This window comes from Seriola aureovittata, chromosome 11 (assembly GCF_021018895.1).
Source record: "Seriola aureovittata isolate HTS-2021-v1 ecotype China chromosome 11, ASM2101889v1, whole genome shotgun sequence".
In the NCBI taxonomy this organism is placed as follows: Eukaryota; Metazoa; Chordata; class Actinopteri; order Carangiformes; family Carangidae; genus Seriola; species Seriola aureovittata.
In genome coordinates this window covers 12,615,411-12,634,594 of record NC_079374.1, presented here as the reverse complement: position 1 = coordinate 12,634,594, position 19,184 = coordinate 12,615,411, and the positions used below count along the sequence as shown (strand labels likewise).

The 19,184-nt window shown below is 38.1% G+C and overlaps 1 protein-coding gene across 2 annotated transcripts in view; it reads right to left on the bottom strand.

Moving 5' to 3' along the window:
- LOC130177548 (glypican-6-like) overlaps positions 1-3,752 on the bottom strand; it is a 102,138-nt gene extending 98,386 nt beyond the window's left edge. The window contains exon 1 of one of the 2 annotated variants that reach the window (XM_056389398.1): positions 3,672-3,752. The gene's annotated coding sequence lies outside the window, so the exon portion shown is untranslated. The remainder of the gene's footprint in view (positions 1-3,671) is intronic. The other variant, XM_056389399.1, reaches the window with a different exon arrangement.
- Between the last annotated feature and the right edge of the window lie 15,432 nt (positions 3,753-19,184).

Sequence of the window (19,184 nt, the reverse complement as noted above, 5' to 3'; positions counted from 1 at the left end):
AGTTTCAATGCCAATTATCCAACTACACATTTTAGATTTAATTAACTGTGTTTGGTGTTCCCAGTGTTTACACCAAAAAAGATTTCCATTGCTGCACAAATTGTGCACATTTATTTTCAAATGCAGACGATACATACATACCATGCAGTTATCAATTAACATATATTTTACATGTATTTTTGATCTTATTTTTTCACTTTCATGTCTGTCATAATCTTGGTGCATGTTGCAACATCAAAGTATCACTCATGGGCCTATCATGTGTTCATGTTGGGTGTAACAACGAAATAACAATTGATTTTGTGTGTGCCTGCATCACGGTCAAACATGTCACAGGGTAATTAACATTTGAACATTTCTTTGTTTCAGGTAAAAAAAAAAAAGTGCTATCTGACACGCCCTGAAAACAAATCAAAAGCTGTGAACAAGTCCAGAGGGGCCGTGAATCTTCTTCTGATTAAAGCGAATTTCCATCAAGGAAGTGACACGCTCTGAGAATTCAACACCACCCGTATGCAAGGGTCCAGGCACCTTGGGGACCCCGAGTCTAATTTGCTTCAAACCTAAAAGGCAGATAATAGTGCTGATCTGACAGCCAGCCAATTCCCAGCTTCCCTCATCAGGAATAAATTCAATTTCAAACATCAAACTGCTTGCAACTAAAATGAAAAACCCTTTGAATGACTGAATCTTGGATGTGGGGGGAAAACCTAAAGGAATCCTTGATACATTTGACAAGTTTGAGACATTATCAGCCTTGATGTTCTGAGCTTATGTATCGCCCAAAATTTTAATTAGATTGTAAATGCAGGAAATATTTCTTTGTCTTCATAGAAAGAGAATTTAATAGGATGATGATTCACTTGAAAGTCACAAACTTGTTCAGGCCTTGACAAAGAGCAGCGAGTTGACGATCAGATTTCTCCATGCCAGACATATCTGCACAATGTTCACTGTCAACACATCTCTACAATTTGAGCTCAGGGCAACTAAAACATGATTAAAGTATTTTAGCCAGCCAGCTTATAAGGAACAAGTTTATTTATATAAATACAAACTAAGTGCGGAGTTAGTGATTATATAAGTTTAAGCTGAGGCCAACAATAATTGGAAAGTGGCAATAAGAAAGTCCTTGTGTTATGCAAGTGTTATGGTGTTCAATCTAAAAGTAGAGGAGATATTAGCGGCAACACTACTAGCCTATGACTACATACAAAGTCAGTCACTGTGGCTCACGAGCTTTGCTCTATTTTTGTTGTGTTATAGCTGTTAAGGAAACTGTAAACACTTGATTAGGGTTTGTGAAGCATGATGATCATGGCGAATTAAAGTATGGGGAAGGTTAGGCAACTAAACCACTTGGTCAAGGTATTGTGGTATTACTTTTAAAAAAATTAAAAAAAAGGCAAAGGTGACTTTTTCTGAAATTCATGTGCAACCATTCCTTTGTGAATTAGCTGTAATGGACACAACTGGCAGGAGAGAGGGCTGAATCATTCCAAACTGCAGGTGAAATCAATGCTGGCACAATCAAAGAAAAAAAATGATGTAACTCAAGGGCAAGAAGATAATGGAATTAAAAAGTAAATGGTACATTAATCGACTTCTGTCTGTAGCCAACATATTGCATCAGCAATCGACATATTTCTGGCACTTTACAGTGGCCTGTAATTGAAATAAATAAGCCAGCCAGTAAACCAGCTAATTAAAGAAGAGAATCAATGGATCAGAGCAGAGATCTAATGAGGAAGCCATGTACATCTTAATGAAAAAATTCTCCCAATATCTTGTGGAAAGTGAGGTTTGAAGCCATGGGTATCAGCATCTATTAAGGTCATTTTGTGCTAATAACCCTTACCTATCGTTTCCTTAACTTGAGGTTGTGAAGGAGGTTTGATTTAGTGACTGACTGTCATATCTAAATGATGGCATAGAGATGAGAAAATGTGCGATTTGGCAGCATAAAACCTGGTTTTGTGAGAGGCCTGAAAGCTCAGCTCTGCCCCCTTCTTCCTCCCTCCCTCCCTCCCTGTGGCCTTAGTGACTCACCTACAAACACTGCCCATTAGTGAGAAAATAATAGAGCAGCATTAGTGTTTGGTTGGCAGACAATGGCCGCTGTGAGGTAATATGTTTGGAGTTTATTTCAAGTCTTGGCTTGGCTTTTGTTTTGTAATATTTTGAATGTATTGTAACAGGTGATAAGCAGTAGTTTTCATTTGGACATGAAACACGACTAATGAGTATTTAATCTTGTTTTTAAATTGTGATGGCTTTTTGAATTTCCTTTTGTACGTCTGTTCAAGAACGGCAAAGGTCCATTTTGCATCAATAACCACTAATCTTATCCATCTACTGCAATGAGGAAAATTCTTAAATGGTCTCCCATGGAGTGTTTTTAACATAACCTCTGTTATTATTATTGGACTGTTTCACTGCATGTTTACTTGTATACTTTCCTAGTAATTCTCTTATTTTAGATATTTATCTCTTTTTCAAATACTTTTTTTTTCATTATTAATTTTCATTATAAGTCAGTGTACAAATGTGCGGTGGTCTAGCAGCTTCCATTTGTAGTAACCACAAGATCCATCTGGATTTTATGCTTTTTGTAAAACAAATGTAATTTTTAAAATGAGCTTTTTGTTTGTGTTGTTTATATTGTTTTGTTTTATCATTTACATTTTTTTAGACTCATTTACCGCTTGGGTCTCTCGTTTATAGGTTTGGTTTTACATTAACATTTTAATACATCATTTATCGGTTTTGTATTACATTCACAGTTTGGCCCTAAATTACCATATCAAGCAGAACACACACCCACTTTTACTGAAGTAGAAAAAGTAAAGTAAAACTTACAGGTTGAAGCAGTGGTTTAGTCTACTTTATTTTAGTAGGTAAACTGCGGGTTTGCTACCATTCAATTGAATCAACAACTGTCTAAAACTATTTTAATAATAAATTGCCACCTGAGTGTATATTAGTAATTATCAATTGTATGCACAGGCTGCAAAGTGCCTGACTGGAATTAATAATTAATTGCTTTTGGTGCAGTTCTCTCCTGGGAGCTGATTCACCTGGCAGCCTAAAGATGTTCTTTAATTTAATAGTTTTATCTTATATTATAATAACCATATAACATGTTTTACATCTCTCCTTTAAAAAAATGTAACATGTTTACTCAGAGTACATTTTAACTGACTTACTTTATACTTTTTCTGAGAACATTTCCACACAGTGATTTTACTTCCACTTTTCAGTAACAGTAGTTAGTGACCATTCACCTGCTGACATGCTGCAGTCAGTGTAGTGTCTCATCTCCAATTGCTGGAGTTTCTGTTACTGGCAGAGTTTATTGCTGCTCTGTCTGAACACAGTTAACATTGTTGTTTTCTTCATCACAGTGAGTGACTACCCGCGGTACATTTAAACTTGCACCAGTTCTGCTCCAGCTGGTTTAGCGACTGTCATCAATTCAGCAGTTGTTTACATGCTGTTCAGATGTGCTAATTACTTTAGCTTAGCAGTTAGCACCGGCTTCTCTCTCTCTCTCTCGCTTGGTGTGTCTTGGATCAGCAGATGAACGTGTTTATCAGAGTGTGGTGTAGTTGAAACTTCAGTGTATAAGACTGGTGTGTTTATTATAACTTCAGTGGTGTCTGCTGTCTTACCTTCGGCACAATGCTCTCGTAGTTGTCTGTATGCTTCACGGCAGCCTTCAGTGTTGATCGGCTTTTACTAGTGACGTCCACCAATCAGATGGCGCTGTGGGTGGGCCACTGCGACATGTTTGTTGCGTTTACTGTCAGATCTCCCGACCTGTTTTTTTTTTTTTCTTTTTACAAAAACACAGAATTTCAAGTTATGTCACATAACTATTTTGTTGGACATGTTTAGGTGGTACGGAAATTCTGGAGCTTTCTTAGTGGATATACGGCGTATACCTGCGTATCACATACACCAATGGTCTGAAGACTTTTCCTCCTGTCCTGGATAGATGGGGGAAAAGACTTCGCAGGACCTTCAGAGCTCTCTCAACATTAGCATCTAAACAATATTAGCATAAATAGTGTTGCATTAACAATTAAATTGTATGCTTTAGATGAATTGATGTTTCTGAAACACTATTTCTGACCTTTCTGCACTGGTGTTTATTGGTACCTATAAGTGTGTTGATTGTGTAGTCCAAGATAATAACAAGAAGTGTTGTAACAGCTGCGAATGAACCCCTTAAAACCCCTTTCACCTAGCATCAGCAAGCCAACAATGTGTGTACAGAAATAACCCAGCAGTTTTTGAGGGTAATTAAGGGTGTTTTTATATAGCATGGTGTACCACTACATTTGCCCATCCTAAGCTAAAATCTTGTCTTCATTTACAAACTAACCTGGTTTCTCTCAGCCCTTTGCTCAGCTACAGGGAGTGAACTTGCTCAGTCCACGCTCCACTACCGAGCTGATGGTGCCACAGCTCATTAATTCAAAGCCAGTATTACTCATACTGGGACGATGGAGGTTAAGATCCTCATTTGCGGAAGAACGGATAGGACTCCTAAGAGATGTTATAACCTTCAGATAGATTGCATTATTGTGTACAGGTCTTATAAATAGCTAGATGTACACTAAATTATGTTCATCTGTTGCATGAGCAGCTATTAACGTCAGGTGAAAATCTCCTTTATTGTAATAAAATATATTTGTTTTATAATGAAAAACACAGTCACCCTGAAATAAAATGCTATAGATGCACTTATGCAGGTTTAGATATGCCTGGAGTACAATCCACCCACTAATTTATCAATAAGTTCTCAAACCTCTTGTTTTCATGTAATCCCACACATTTCTATAGTTGGAATTCTTCTTTGATTTCCTCTGTTCTTTTACAATGAAATGCAAGTACAATGCCATCAAAATCTCTACACTGATGTGCAATTAAGGGGTGGAGTCCACCGTGTGAAGAGTACAATATATTTTCCTCTATGTTATCAAAAAGAGTGTAGGATTGTGGCATCGAGGCAAGCCATGATAAACTTTACTGTAGTCTTCAGAATGTCTGGCTCAGTATACTGTGATGGCTGTCTCTCTGGTGGGCAAGTCACTTAAGTCCTCTCAGAATTCAGTCTGGCAGCATCGCCAAGTTTCTTGTCAAAACTGTCTATGTAAAGTAAATCCCAAGCAGACTTTATGAGAACTCTTTGGGTCACATTAGCGGAAAGACTGGTTCTTACATCTAGGACAAAGGGCATGTCAGTTCCACAGTTGTGTGTGTGTATGTGTGTACCTCAAGAGATCTTTCCAGTCTAGCATACATTCAGAGCAGCCTCGCAGCAATTATGAAACATAGTAGAACAAAGAGCTGTTGCTGAGAGGAAATATTAGTTTATTTCTGACAAATGGTACATCTTTAGCAGCACTCAGTGACGTGTGTCATCCAGAATTAGCCCCAGCTGTCTCGTTTGACATTGCCTGCAGGAGTACTAGTGTCAAGCGTGATTTTCAGACAAGTGGGGTCAGACCATCAATTCTCCTGACTGAAGTTGGTGACAGAAAATTGCTTGCAGCTTTACGTTGTAAACTTTCAGAGGATGGAGCTGAAATATTATGCTAATTCAGACTGAGTAATTAGGAGACATAGTAATCTAATAGCAACTCAGAGGGGAATCACTCTGTGATGACAAATTATATGATTCATTGGCCACAGTGGAACTGTAAATGTATCTTTTCTCTGCAAGTCATACAAGGAGTATTATTGAAAATAGGCATTTGTATGTAGAGGTTACAGGGGAGGGGTACAACCAGGTCACCAGTTTATCACAAGTTTACTGTATGAGAACATACATGCACACGCAGAGAACATGCCGGGGTTCGAACCCAGGACCTGCTTGCAGTGAGGCGACAATGCTAACCACTGCACAACTGTACCACCCTACATCAGAGACAATTTTAGTTTATTTTAGGAGGTACAGTACATGAAAACGACAACGTCAATTATTGCCTTTTAATACATGGGATGTATACGTTTACATTTGGAAGCAGACTATAATGCAGCATGCTGAGATATACTAATTTGACTAATTTAATCAATAAATTTAAGACTAAAAATGGGTTGAGCAATGTACTATTATAAAATGTAACCTAACTGCAACTGACAAATGGGCTGTGGTTTCATAAGTCACTGAAGTGTTGTGTTTCTCACCACACAGCCCACAACTGTACATAAGATGCAGTGTTACAAGACCGCTTCTTTTCCCCTCTGAGACAATTTATTAATTAATGAGACACAGCTAAGAGGCTTGTATCTTTCTCCTCTCGGCTGGGTTCCTCAGAGAAAATCAATGTGTCATTTGAGATGTCAATAAAACTCTCCTGTCACAAGGTTTCATTTTCCATGGATCTCTGTAGCGTGCAGAAAGCCAAAGGAAAATGTCAGGCGATGAGATAACATCCCCACACTGACGGACAAAAATCAGGGCACATGTGTCCAAAAACTCTCAAGCACTTCTTATTCTGCTTAAAGGAATAGCACACTTTTTTCAAAACCGCATCCCTTCATGGTACAAGTAACATTTATGGAGCATGGTGTGAAACCTGTAAACACTTGATAAGGCAGCCAATCAGGGATACCCCAGACTGACAATGCAGTGACAAAAACCAATGTTATTTCAGATGACCTGCCTTCACGACTCCCCTGAAAAATCCTTGTTGGGCAGTGCTTAGCATTGGTGAGCCACAGAGAGACTGAAATAACAGATCTTTAACCTCTATGAGCAGCTAAAATTTTCCCAATTTAATTATTACAGCGTCCAACAAAATCAGAGGAGCATTCCTAGAGTTGATCTGTTGGCATTCTCAAATGTCTACGTTCATTGACATGATTAATGCAGAACTTAAAACGATTTAATACAAAAGGAGTTTTTCTTCAAGAGAAAGACATAGAGAGGAAGAATATGTCCTTTGAGGGGTACGAGTTATTCTCAGAACTGAAAAGAAAGCTTTGCCTCTCTTCGACTGAACACAACTCTAGCAGTGAAATGCCTTAAGTGAGATAAGGCTAAGCCAATGTTTCATGTTGCCATTACTAAACATAAGAGTGAGCTGAAATGACTTAGCTGCAATCTTTTCTCCTCTTTGTCTGTTGAAAAATAAATACACATTCCTCTAAAATGTACTTCGTTTGTTGCAGACAATGCCACAGTGGCACACAATATTATAATTTATCTTACATTTCAATGTTGTTGTTGGCCATGACTGGTGGTGTAACTGTGGATGAAGGGTAAGGAGACAGGAACTGTGAGACACTATATATGAGGATGTGTTAACCTTTGTGCTATTCTTGTTAGTGTGAATTCAGCTCATTCTGTAAACAGAAAATGGAACAGAAAATGTGATATGCCGCAGTGATCGTGCATTAATACAGCTGATGTTTCAGCTATATGAATATGAGACAGCAGTGGTAGATGGAAGCCTCCATCTCATCATAGCAATAGTTTATCAAATATAAGACTACATTCACCATAAATCAATTTACTTTTAGTTTTAATTAGGATCTTCACTTCAAAGTACTCTTTCTCTTTCTTTTGTTTAAGGAGGAAATACGTCAAAAGAATTTCTGTACTGGCTTTCACTTGATCCACCATCTGCCATTCAGAAATCTTCTGATTTGCTGTATTTGTTCTGGAAACACCCTACTTCCTGTTTTGTATTGCACAGTAATCCACCAGATTTCTCCCACAAAACCCAGTCTGGTGGGAAAATACTGTAAACATGTTATATGGCCATTTTCTTGCAGCTAAAGTTCTACACATTGCAAATTCACAGTATTAAAGTGAGAAATCAAATTCTTTTGTTTGGTTGAATTTCACATTAATGGCTGTGGTCTGTGACTGTTGACCCACCAGCTGTGGGGCATCTTACAAAAGTAAACATTTTATATCTTCAGCCAACATAAATAAGATATATCCAACAAGCCTTCTATAATAAATGACATAATAAGCTGCAATATTTGTCAATGCCTTCCAAAATGACACAGTCTGGACAAAAAACTGCTGCAAATGACATTCACAAAAGTGATTCACATGATCTCTAACTGATCTGCCACCGTTGTTAAAGTTTGACTTGGTTTAGCTACAAAAATACTTTGTTAAAGTTAAAGGTAAATATCATATTTTGGGTTAAAAAAAACTCTACTTGGCATACTAAATTACATAAAAGGCAATATTTATCAGTGCTTTCAAAGTGACACATCTGACCATTGTTCAATCTGGTGCCCCTGTGGGCAGAACAACTCATTTGTCATTGCCTCTAAAAACTGCTACAAATGACTTACAAAAATGATTCACATCTTCTTTTTCTGATCTGCCATCATAGCTAAAGTTTGGCTCGGTTTAACCACAAAAATACTTTATTAAAAGTTATAGGAAAATATCATATTTTGGGTTAAAAAAAAACACTACCTGGCTTTCAGATATGTATTACCAAACGCTGCCATTTCCCCAAGCTTCTGTGGGTAATTATAGTGTCTTTCAGTTCATTGTTTTGGTTTTCAGGATCACAACCTTAATGAGGTGCTTCAGTGTCGCTGCCCTCATTAACCTGTTTCCATGAGCAACGGGCAGCTGTTTTCAGTGAAAGCTATTTGCCAAACATATTCATAATATGGTAACAGCAAGTTAGCTCACGGTTATCATGCCAACTGTAGCTGGTCACTAATGAAAACAGACATGTAATGTTATGTGGCCAACAAGCTACTTTCTCATCAAGGAGAAGAAAAATCATCTGAGTCAAGCTGCAGCCCTTTAGCTCATGGGGCTCTCCGTCTTCAGTAAAGCCAGACCAATACTGGCTACATTTTGGACTGGGAGAGAAATTCTGCCTTGGACTTATCAGCTGGGACCAGCTGCAGGAAGACACAGACAGAACAGGTAAAAACTTATAAAAACCTTTATGGATGTTTTGACGGTCCACCGGCCGACCAGGATTTGAGCAGGTAGTCCTCATGGCCAGTCCGCCTGTGTTCTGGTCCGATAGAATGAAATTGTTGTTTGCTGCTATAGGCAATTGAAGTTTAAAATCTTGTTTCTTTAAGTAGGTTAGTTCTGCTGGGATAACACACCTGAAACTGAGGTATTCTACTAAAGATCACTGCACATTAGGAAAACCCAGATGTGGAAAGATAGTGTTGTAGTGCCACAGTCCATGAATGAGACCAAAGGCCCAGATGGTATATTTTGGATGGTTCACACCATATAATAGTGATAGAATACTCACAGATGTTTCACCACCATTTGCCCTGTGTGGTCTTTCTACGACCCAAACCCAAGAGACAGTGGCCAACTGAATTGCCACCCAGTGTCTGTAAATCCATGAAGATATTTTGTTGCAGTTTTGACAGAAAGCCCACCGAAAAGACAACTACTAGAATACAGGTATATCCTGAACAACATCATTTGATTCGGTTGACAAAAGACTGACAAAAAAAATTGACAAAAGAGCAACACAATCACAAATAGAGCCAATCATTGTAGAGACCAGATACCACTGTTGCTTCAGTTAACAACCCTGAAATTGTCTCTAAGGCTGCAAGGCCCAGAAAACTGTAGAACAGTTGGTGCTTCAACATCTGCGCTGCTGAATCCTCTGCCATCGCGTCCTACTGGCTGGCCCACTCCAAATTAGTTGAGCAGATGAAAAAAGATTGGAGAGGTTTTCAAGCCAAAGGGAACTTTAACTCCCTAAGGACAGGGAATGAAAGACAGGTGACAGTAAGGGTTAGTGGAAAAATAGGACACAGATTGGTAGCTGTGATGTAGTGTGGTTAAAGACATTTCATGTGATTTAGTAGCGCAGTATATAACCACGCCAGTGCTCTTTCTTGCACACAGTGCCTTTGGGGCTCTGTACTTGAGACTGCAGCTTCTCACAATCATCCCCTAACTGGCCTATATTTGACAAGGACGTTTTTTGGAGATGTATCCATCTAACAACCATTTTTCATTACCCAAATCATATATTCATTCTCTAAGAGTAATTACATCATATTTTTTGTCTAACCCACAATAAGAATAGTGTGTGTAAAACATAATATTGGTGGAATTACATGATAACATTTGTCTGGTTTCTACATATTGCATAAACTCATTCAAGGTCTAAAAGCAATTTTAATCGTTCAGTATGTGTAATATATGGTGCTGCTGCCACTGATGCTCTCAAACTTGTGAAAGCTCTTTTATTTTGGAAGATATGTAAATCTGTATGAGCAAGAATTAGGAAGTTAGAATTACTGATAAAATTATTACTAACTGATAGATCAAGTGTGTGTACAGTATGTCAAGCAGGCAAGAGATTGTTTCCTAATCTCAAATGGACATTCTTTGAATTCTGTCCATGTCTCGCTTCACAAGCCACACAGTCAGCAAGTGCTCTTCCGCAAAAGATTGTGATTAAGCTCCTTGAGAAAACTCCTGATCAACCTGCTCAGAAAATTAATTGTTTTTCATGGCTAATTCAAAAGTGCATCAGCATAAATTGACAGCTGCGGTGTGCCATATGCATACGGAAAACTAGAGTTCATTCTCCGGTCGGGCACCATCCCGGAGACAGAGCCAAGGTTAACTCACAGAGGTCAGCTGAAGGAACAGACCCCCATCAGAGCGAATGCCAGCAGCGAACTGCAGCCTCAGCAGCACGGCTGACACAGGCTTTTTTGTGTCTGTTAGCAGAATTAAACAATCCCCTGAGACATAACATCAACACACACAAGGTCCCACCTGAATATTCAATTAGCCCTACAAGCACAGAGAGGAGCGGACCAGGTTTCTCTAAATTCAGTCACACCCTGATAGTACTACTTGTAAAGAGCTCTCTAGGTGTAAGACTCTTAAAAACAAATTGATATCTGCTAAATCATGACCGTCGCGAGTGCCACATATTACTCGGTAGTTATCAGTGGACACAGTTAGGGTTGGGTAATTACTCAGGACAAGAGTCTGTGTTAAGGACTTGTGTTGATTAAGTGTTTGAGGCCATCTGCAGAGAATTGGGGGCTATTAAATGTTGATAAAACCCACAACAGCCAACTTCCAAGAAGAATGACTCATGCTCATACACCCTCTTTCTCTGTAATCCTTGACAAATTCACAACAATAATTGCACCACGGATCCCAACTAATTTAAGCATGCACAAACAGACTCCCATCAGTCGGATCCTCAGGGAACCTGGCATATTGATTTTTTTTTTTTTTGTTTCATGTTTGATTTCAGCTACTCAGAGGAAAGGAGAGTACAATGCATCCAAATAATGAATTAACAGTCTTTTGTTGTGTCCCATATGATCTTCACTAGACCAGGGGACAGTGACTGAGGGCAATAACTGTTCACAATAAAAAGTCAGTTTTGCATACACCTAAAGTGATGGGTTAAAGGGCTAGTAAAAATCATTTCTATCCATGGATGAAGAGAGAGAGAGACTGAACTGAATACAGATTAGGGAGGAACAGGTCCATGAGATGAACAACATAATCAAGCAGAAAGGCAGAAAGCCCAACACATCTAGTGAAGAGCACTTTTGTGCTGAGAGGATTGCGTCTTAATTAGAGTCCGCCTTTGAACGACTTGAGACAACTCGCATCTGCAAAGACCCAGGCGTTCATTTCCCATGGCTACAACTAATAGCTCGCCAACAGATATTCTCTTTTCACCATCTCATAGCAAATGTAATATGATGACATGTCCCAAACAACATGTTGAAATATTAAATATCCTGAGTGTGTTTTTTTCATCTGTTCAGCATAATTTACTTTTTTGTGCAGTACTTGCTCTCGATTTCTACTCTAATCTGGCTGACAAAAACAATCAACTTAGACTATTTACTGTATTACTAAAATTAGACTATTTCACCATTTACTGCATATTTATTGAAATTAAGTTAATTCTTTTTCATTAAAAACATTCTTTTCATTAAAAAAATAATGGTATTGATGTGTGATGAAAATGATGTCATGCTCACAATGACAACACTAACATGCTGTTGTTGAGCAGGTATATAGCAGGTTTACAGGTTAGCATGCTAACATTTGCTAATCAGCACTTTGCATGAAGCGCATTGATGGGAATGCTATTAGTTTGGTCATAAACCAAAGTATTAGACAAACTGGAATTTCATTGTTGGACGTCATTCAAACACACAAACAGAAACTTCATTGTTGCAATAGAGGAAAAGTAATAATAATGTAAGCAATAATGTTTGAGTGAAATTTGATTCGCAATCCATTTAGTAGTTGTTTATATATTTCAATCTGGAACAAAGACATGCACAATCTGACAGACATCAGACAGGCCAATATTTCCATCCCCAGAGGTTGCTGCTAGCATATAAACTAGTTTAGTTTTAATGCGTACTTTCAAAATGGATATAATGTGTCTATCATAAATAGTCTTTTAAGCATTTTATCTAAATATTCTGAATTTGTAACTAGCTAGAATGCAGTATTGGATGATCCCTGACACAGTTTGGCCACATTAGCACAACAACCTGAAAACAGCAGGTGCCATCTACCTGACAACCTGCAATCGTGCAGCATTCTATGTCTAATAAAGGCATAAGATTTTCAAGGCATCAAAGTAAATAGAGGTTGCTAGAGCAATCAGCATGGGCCGACAAGCAGAAATGCATCTTTGAGTTCATGTCCTTTCTCGATGCTTCCCATTTATCATGTCTGTCAAGTAAAGAGGACATGATAATGAAAGGTGAACACTCCAGTGAGTGGCTCTCTCTGCCAGCCTACCATACAATGGCGAATAATGAAAACTCTGCTCATTGGTCAGAGGTGTGTGTGTGTGTATGTGTGTGTGTGTGTGTATGTGTGTGTGTGTATGTGTTGGATGGGTGGAGCAATCAATTTGTTAACATCTGTAACACATACCTGCTTTTGACAGTGGAATTTAGGTGAGGAGTAACAGAAAACATCCTTGACGAATTTGGACGATTTAAAATAAAGGATATGTTTAGAATTAGAAGAAGAAAAAAACACCAAAAATATTGTCACGATTTGGTTATAAAATCTGAAAATGTCATAAAATCAACTGCTCAAAGCACAAAACTCTAGCTGCTAACATCTTTTACACAGTAACAAAGAGTCTTAAGGTGGAATATTTACATTTGCATGTGTGTTGAGAATTAAATGTTATCAAAAAATGAATAAAGCTCATTTTTAATTAACATTTAATTCTCAACACAGTAAATTGGTCACTTACCCTGAAATAAGCAGACACTTTATTAAGTGTACAGATACCTCCCTCTGCTGGAGGACTGTGTAACTGTTATTGTTCCTTTAAAGGAACAATTCACTTCATTAAAAAAACTATCCCCACTACCAGAATTCAAAACATTGGGATTGGAGCTTATCATCACTCCAATACTGTCATGCCTTATAGTACAAGGGGTAACACCAGCTTACAGCCACATCATAACTGTATCCTGCTGCTAAGTTGTTCATGTTTAATTGTACATGAAAAACTTCCAAATGTTCATCGACCTATAATTTCTAAGTCCTGAACAAATGCTTGACCATCAGCAGTGGACACTAAATGTTTAACACAATTTTTCATATTCAAATGTCTTAATATATTCTACAAATCTGTTTTAATATCTGTTGATATCCAGTATAGCATGTAACATTTAACATTATTAATGTTTAGTTGTTTGTAACATTTATAACTTTGACACATTTTCTTTCTGTGCCGACATGATTCCTAAAAGATTTTCCTTTAAGGACAATGTAAAAATGATCTCAATATAACGAGGTCTGTGACAAAAGATGTAGTGACGGGCGTTTCCATAATTTCTGCCACCATACGTGTATTTCAGCTCAACCAACCATGCACTGTACAAAACATTAAAACGGTATTTAAAAGCCCAACTTCCACCCTCAAATTACAAAGTAGTAATGAGGTGTAGTGAAGAAACGAGACAAGAGAATATTGCAATAAAATTATCTTATTTTATTAACAAATCATGATTTTTAGCTGCAGATAGTTTGAAAAATTATAAAATTGAGGGAAGAGGAAACAAAACTATTGGTCAACTTTAAAATAGGATATGATTTCTCATCCTATTCCAAGGTACCATTTAACTGAGATTTACCATGAAACAAAAGCATTGACTTTCATATTATTAAGAAAAAGCAAACATATACCCTAAAAAGCAAGTAAACACTTTTTTTTCACAATTACATTCTTCACAGTAAAGTACCCTTTGTTAAGTCTGCTCAGACATTTACACGGCTGATCATTGGGTTATATATCTGGTGAAAAAGCAACAAGTACCTCAGTGAGCCAATGGAAATATTTTATTTACAAAACTGAGTATTCATCACAAACTGCTTTTATACACTTTTGGTGACATTAAGGAAAAACTTTTCCTTAGATATCTATGTTATATTCAACTGTCCAACATATGAAGCGCTTTCACTCTAAAGCAAATCAAGTAACCTACATTTAGTACAGATAATAGCAAACCAGACAAGATTGAGATGGTTGCAACAGGAGGATAAAAATGTCCAGTAAAGGTATCCTTCCACAGGAGAACTTGATGTAGAACAATTCCCCATGTCCTCAACAGGCCGGGACAAGTGCAATACCACACAAGTACAGAGCATTGCTACCTCTCCCAACCTGCACAGAAAGGGATAACTTCTGATAGATTCATTTCAGTTCTATGATCAGTTTTGCATGGATTTGCACAGCAGTACAGAGAAAAGCTGAAAGCAAACCAGCAAAACTAACCAGAGACCCATGTGCACAAGCTGCCTCTGCAGGTTTCCAAGAAGAGACACGTGTCTAGAAGTACTTTAAGTGCTCACACTGCAGTAGAATTTTATAAAACTACCTGCACTATAAGCACTTTAATACTACTGAAACCTGTCTTTAAGTTTATTAAGAGCTGTAGTGGAAACCTCTATGGAGGAGAAAACAAAACAAAACAAAAAAAGGTTCCAGATGGAAACACAGGTCACCATCAGTTTTGCATAGATTTGCACAACTTATTTCTTCTTGCAGCGCAACTATGCAAAACTAACAGAGAACTGCTACAATTAAGACTGTGTGTGTGTGTGTGTGTGTGTGTGTGTGTGTGTGTGTGTGTGTGTGTGTGTGTGTATATATATATATATATATATATATATACACACACACACACACACACACACACACACACACACACACACATATACACACACACAAAAAGACACAGAGCAGATGAGAGTCCCAGCACCTTATGCCAGAAGGAGCACTTAGGGCAGTAGGTGCTAGTCTACTTCACTATCTGCACTAGATGCACCTTAGCATAAGCACTAGAGGAGGGAACGCAAGTGCAAGTTATGCCAAATACAGATTTAGCAATTTGTCACAACAGACCATTTCCATCAAGACAAAATTAAACAAAGATCAACTTTATGTTATTAGGTCTACAGGGTATCTAGTTTATTACCAAATCAAAAGAAAGCAGGTAAAACTCTCAGCAACACTCAGTGGCACTGAAGATTTCATACTGCTGAATACTGAATAGCATTATTCATAGTAACAAGTTGCATTACGCCTCACAAATGTCAAGCATGTTTTATAAGAGCAGACCTGCTCCAGACACAGTTGCTTCGCTCAGAAACAGCAGGGCGTCGAACCTCACAGCAGGATGGAGACGAGGTCCTGCCAGATGTGTATTTGGATTCAGTCTATCCAGGACTGGCATAAAACAGGTCGTGCCTGTGAATAAGCCAGCTCCTTTAGTCAACATTATCAGAATAGTGCTGAAAGTGCCTTCACTGCAGTAGATTTCATAAAACTACCTGCACTGTAAGCACTTTGACACTACAGTGACTTCATGGGGAGCTTTTATTCATAGAATGAATTAGGATGTCTTTAGATCCACAACATGCTTTCCAGAGGATATACAGATGTGCACGAGGGTCTGCAAGCACAAAGGAGACATGACATCAAGACAATGTCAGCAACTTCAATTCAGGGCTAAAATCACTGATTCTCATCAACTAAAATGAATTATGTTTTATTACTAATTTATCATATAATCTTATAAAATAAAGATATTGTGAAAAATGCTGGCCATAGGTTTACATTATCCAGGTGTTGTTTTCTTGAACTAAACAATCCAAAACTCAGACATTTATTTTCCAAATAAATTAAAACAGGGGCAAGCAGCACATCCTCACATTTTACAAACTAAAACCGAAAAAATGTCAGGCATATTTGTATGTTAAAAGACAATCATGAAATTGCCATAGGTGAATTATCTGTTAATTAAACTGATAACTTTTGCAATGCTTCAAATTGGCAGTAACTTAACAGAGTGCACCATCTGACTTCACAGTTCAGTTAACCAAGACCGTTTTCTCCAAATGGAATGACTCATGTTGTGTTAGACTTGTATTGTGGCCTCCACCAAGGAAGGTTGTATTTACTTTAATCTTAGACATGTGATGTAATTTCAAAGGAAGTTAGACCATAGGAGTGTGCTGATATTACATTTTGATGCAGATAGTGTAACTACAGGCAAATTTATAAAGCACTTAGCCTCTCTGCTTGTAAATATTGATCTTGGATTCCTTTATCTATCCATATCTATTTTTTTCTGCAAAACATTTAATTTCTCCACAATACATTTGAAACATCTGGATGAAACCTAAACCTTTCTGAGACCCTGCAAAATTTGTTGCAATTTCACTTGAAAGTGGCACTACCGAAATAAATATTCATAATTGTGTCAGTGGTCATGAGACGTTTAGTATTTTGCACATTCATCCTTGCACAAGGCCCTGATATACCGAGCATTGAGGTACTGCCCAGTAACCCGCCTAATTGGCTATTACCGTGTATGTTGGTATAGCTAGGGGTCCAGATGACAATCCAGAAACCCTTTTTTTGTTAAACACTGGCGCATTCATTAAACAGCAAGAGTAACGACCGCATGTCGAACTATCTATATTAACAAAGTTCAATGGGAAACCGGAGACTGAACCAGGACTGTTGAGGATGGCAACACTTGCGCTCCAGTCACATTGCTGTACCCCTCCCCCACGCACTAACATGGCGCCCAGGAGTCTGCATTTTGAGCGTTTAATATATGTACTGGATAACACAACATGAGTATAACTACATTGGCGCTGTGTGAGTGCCTGTGCACTTTGCACTGAAAATCAGGTGCAAGTGAAGTGTGCGCTCATTATGAGTAGGCGCACCAAGCGTATGATACGAGCTACTGCAAACTTAAGACAGAATTCATCACACAAGAAGCTAGTAGTACCCGAGGGTTCCATCAAAACACACCGAGGCAAGCATGTGTTAGCCAAACAGGCTAACGCGTGCAGCCTGTTTGGTCCACTTTCACAAGCATTGTTATCCTATAAAGATTTACAATAATAATAATAATAATAATAATACACAATTATTATTATATTATACACGGTTATGTTGAATCACAACATCTGGCGAAATATCTTTAAAGACGCACAGAGCCAGCATGCTAACGTTAACTCTCCATCCACCTCAAAGCAATGCTTTCTCTTATCTTAGCCAACTTAGCTGCGCTGGTATAGCTTACTCATACATGCTAACAGATTAAATATCAGTGTGTGTTCCCGGGTGCTTGCAGATACCGCCATTTCCACTTAAGCACACATAATATGGTCAGCCAAGCCAATGTCAATAATGTAACTTAACGATATCTACTCGTCGTTGTGTTAGCGTTAGCAGCTAACTCAGCAGCTCGCGGGATAGCAAAGGCGCGCGGCCTGCTGGAACCCCATGTGCTGCTGTGCTTTGTTCTGGAGGCACTTCCAAGTGTACACCACTGCGCACAAATTACGTGAAAACTTGTAATTCTGTCAACATGTGGCCGACAACAGGGCCACACGAGTCTATAACTTGCAGCTACTAACGAAGTGTGCAACGCGTAATTTTCACGAGTGCGTCTCACTTCCCCAAGGTACCGACTTGAGGTGTAGCAGCAAGACAAGCTTTTCAAATCTCCCTCATTCTCCAACCATGGAGGAGAGGTTGCCATGCGCCTCTTACAACATTGTTTTCAAATGCGGAAACTGACGATTAAAACATTTTTCTCCGAATATAAACGTGAAAGTGTGGCTCTGGTATCGCGTACAGTCTTGAGCATTTCACTTTCCTGACGTTTACCGCTTCTCCCGACAAGGCTAACAACAGGTTTCTTGCCAATAACATGCGCGTAATAAGACACTAGCTTCTAAAAATCCACCATCTTCACTCACTTGTGCAGACTTACCGTTTACTCACACTGTTTCGGGGATATCTGGAAAACTGAGAAAAGAAAAAAGACTTAACAAATTGAATAACAGCTAGGACATATAATCCAAAAAACACAACCATGTGCTGCTATTATGATTTGCTAGGAGTTTGGGAACCGTAGTAAGATTGCGAAAGTGGCGCGAGTAGAGTCTAGGTTTAACCATGTGGTGAATGAAGGGCGGCTCCCAGCCAGCGTAGCTAAACCCCAACTCCTTCATTAGCATAAATCAACTACTTCCTCTCCAAGTACCGCTCTCAAGTTTCACCGCTAGATTTAGGCTGTGGATAAACATGCAGCGGTGGTGAAATACATAAACCGCCACATTAGACCTAATTCGAAAAAAAATGAAAAGACTAATAATTATTTTTTTTATTTTTTTTTAAGGAAACAAATAGGCTACTATTACAGGAAACATCAGCACAAACAGCACAAGAGTTACACAAGTCTATGTCCATAAAGTTTTATAACCTGGTTTTGTTGTTGTTTTCAACGTTAAGACAAAAAATGTCTTATGAGTGGGCAATGGATAAATATTTAAAACAAATATATCCTATTACTCTAAGGAGAAATTGTTTTCTCAAACCAGTTTGTTATATACTAGAATTCATTTATGTACTTATTTCTGTTTACCAAATCAAACTCATTAATAATTTCAATTATTATCGGTTTTCTAGTAATGACTGGTATTTTTTTAGTAGTAGTTGCACAAGTTTCAAAAGTTGCAACAGCAAACTAAATTTAATCCTTTATTATTAAACACATTTTTATAAAGTTAGATTTGCACAGATGCCTCACAAAATAAACAAAATCGTTGTTTAATGATTAGATAAACCCAAAGAAATAAACTGATGTCTTAG